The sequence below is a fragment of the Cebus imitator genome, unplaced genomic scaffold (assembly GCF_001604975.1).
Source record: "Cebus imitator isolate Cc_AM_T3 unplaced genomic scaffold, Cebus_imitator-1.0 Scaffold169, whole genome shotgun sequence".
NCBI lineage: Eukaryota > Metazoa > Chordata > Mammalia > Primates > Cebidae > Cebus > Cebus imitator.
Genome location: NW_016107484.1, coordinates 319983 through 323272, shown reverse-complemented (window position 1 = coordinate 323272; position 3290 = coordinate 319983).

Genomic DNA, 3290 nt, shown 5'->3' with positions numbered 1-3290 from the left:
CCAGCTAATTTTTTGTATTTTTAGTAGAGACGGGGTTTCACCATGTTGACCAGGATGGTCTTGATCTCTTGACCTCGTGATCCACCCGCCTCGGCCTCCCAAAGTGCTGGGATTACAGGTTTGAGCCACCGCGCCTGGCCTTCTTTCCTTCTTAAAAATTTTTTTTGGCTGGGTGCGGTGGCTCATGCCTGTAATCCCAGCACTTTGGGAGACCATGTCGGGTGGATCACCTGAGGTTGGGAGTTCGAGATCAGCCTGACCAACATGGAGAAACCCCATCTCTACTGAAAATACAAAATTAGCTGAGCATGGTGGCGCATGCCTGTAATCCCAGCTACTTGAGAGGCTGAGTCAGGAGAATCTTTTGGATCCAGGAGGCAGAGGTTGCGGTGAGCCAAGATCACGCCATTTGCACTCCAGCCTGGGCAACAAGAGCAAAACTCCATCTCAAGAAAAAAAAAAAATTCTGAGTCAGGATCTTGCTCTGTCGTGACTCACTGCAGCCTTGACCTCCTGGGCTTAAGCAGTCCTTCTGCCTAAGCCTCCTGAGGAGCTGGGATTGCAGATGTGCACTATCACATCCAGCTAATTTATTATTATTTTTTGTAGAGATGGGTCTTCCTGTGATGCCCAGGATGGTCTCGAACTCCTGGGCTCAAGCAATCCTTCTGCCTCAGCCTCCTAACGTGTTACGATTAGAGGTGTGAGCCACAGCGCCAGGCCACCCACTCTACTCTCTTGGTTTTCCTTCCGTCTCTCTGAGCAATTTCTTCTCCATCTCACCTGCCCACCCTTCAAGTTTTGGTGTTCATACAAGTACTGCAGGTCTTTCTACTTCTCACTCAACAGATTCTCCTGGATGATCTCACCCGTAACTCCAGATACTGTAACCATTCTTAGGAATTCCATGTCTAGGTCTGTATGTGGGTCTCCTGAGCCTTTGCCCATCCTTCTCTTCCCTGCCTATCAGATCTGTCAGCTCACTACCCACTTGCTTCCCACCCCTGCCCTGCTCCTGGGTTCCCTACCTTGCTCTATGGCACCATTCTGGAGAACGGCAAGTCATCCTTGACTTTGTCTTCCAGCAACTCCAGCTCCTGCATACCACTCACATCCATCCACTTCTCTGTACCCTGGGCCCAGGGCCCTTAGTCAGGCCTCAGCTTCTCTTGCTTCATTGCAGCTGCAGGAGCCTGAGCTCCGATCTGCACCCCGCCCCTCTTAGTCATCCCTACTTCCTCTATCCTGAGGACAAATAGCCTCTTTACACCATAAGTATGACTTTGTCTTTTCCCGTTTAAATTCCTTTGGGGCAGCGGCGCGGCGGCTCATGCCTGTAATCCCAGCACGTTGGGAGGCCGAGGCGGGCCAGGAGTTCAAGACCAGCCTGGCCAACATGGTGAAACTCTGTCTCTACCTAAAATATGAAATATAGAAATTAGCCAGGTGTGGTGATGCAAGCCTGTAATCCCAGCTACTCTGAAGGCTAAGGTGGGAAAATCGCTCGAACCTGGAGGCAGAGATTACAGTGAGCTGAGATCGTGCCGCTGCACTCCAATTGGGCAACAGAGCAAGACTCTGTCTCAAAAAAAAAAAAAACAAGTTTCCTTTAGGGTTTCCCAACGGCCTCATGATAAAATCCGTAATAGTGTAATAGGGTTCATTTATCTACTATTCCCTGCTCATCCCTCCAGTCCTACTTCCCTCCAACCTCACCTCACAACCTCCACTGTAACCATCTGAACTACTTGCACTATCCCAGTGGGTCATACTCTCTCCTCCCTCTGGGCCTTTGTACAGGCAAGTTCTCTTGAGATGTAAATTCTCCATCTCTTGCAAGTTCAGCGGAAGCTCTTCACTGGCTTCCTCGACTGGCTATCTCTAGCTACCAGCTCTGTACACTTTCTCAAGGAGCGGTATTCTGAACTCCTAAAGTTGTCAGGCACACTGACACACGTGCATATCATACCCACTACTCACTGTCATACTGAATTATAATCGCTATTTTGCTACTTTGGGTTTTTTTTAAATTGAAGTGTAATTAAGGGATAATAAAATGCATAGATCTTAAGTGTTCAGTTCAGTGAGTTTTTTTGTTTTTGTTTTGAAACAGAGTTTCCCTGTCACCCAGGCTGAAGTTCAGTGGCACGATCTCGACTCACTGCAACCTCCACCTCCCAGGTTCAAGCAATTCTCCTGCCTTAGCCTCCTGAGTAGCTGGGATTAGAGGTATGTGCCACCATGCCTGGCTAATTTTTGTATTTTTAGTAGAGTTGGGGTTTCACCATCTTGGCCAGGCTGGTCTAGAACTCCTGACCTGATGTGATCTCCCGCCTGTGCTGGGATTACAGGCACGAGCCACCGTGCCCGGCCACTTCAGTGAGATTGTTTGTTTGTTTGTTTTTGGTTTTTCTTTTTTTTTGAGACAGATTTTCACTATTGTTGCCCAGGTTGGAGAGCAATGGCACGATCTCAGCTCACCACAACCTCCTCCTCTCGGGTTCAAGCAATTCTCCTGCCTCAGCCTCCAGAGTAGCTGGGATTACAGGTGCGGGCCACCACATCTGACTAATTTTTTTTCTTTGTATTTTTAGGAGAGTCATCGTTTCACCATTTTGGTCAGGCTGGTCTCAACCTCAGGTGATCCACCCGCCTTGGCCTCCCTGGGATTACAGGCATGACCACTGCACCTGGCCCCTTCAATGAGTTTTGATGACCAAATACATTCATGTACTCATCCAGAACAAAATAAGAACATTTCTGTCATCCCAGAAATGTGCGTGTGTGTCTATATGTTCCTCTCTAGTCAACATCTCCTCACACCCATAACGGCAGCCCACAGTGTAACTGGTTACTTGTCTGGATAGACTGTACACTCCATGAGGGCAGTTACCATGTCTACCTTCTTTTTGTTGCCCAAGCTGGAGTGCAGTGGCATGAACATGGCTCATCACAGCCTCAACCTCCTAGGCTCAAGCAATCCTCCCGCCTCAGCCTCCTGAGTAGCAGGGATCATAGGCACATGCCACCACACCCAGTGAACTATTGAAAAAAGTTTTGTAGGCCGGGCGCGGTGGCTCAAGCCTGTAATCCCAGCACTTTGGGAGGCCGAGGCGGGTGGATCACAAGGTCAAGAGATCAAGACCATCGTGGTCAACATGGTGAAACCCCGTCTCTCCAAAAAATACAAAAAATTAGCTGGGCATGGTGGCGCGTGACTGTAGTCCCAGCTGCTCAGGAGGCTGAGGCAGGAGAATTGCCTGAACCCAGGAGGCGGAGGTTGCGGTGAG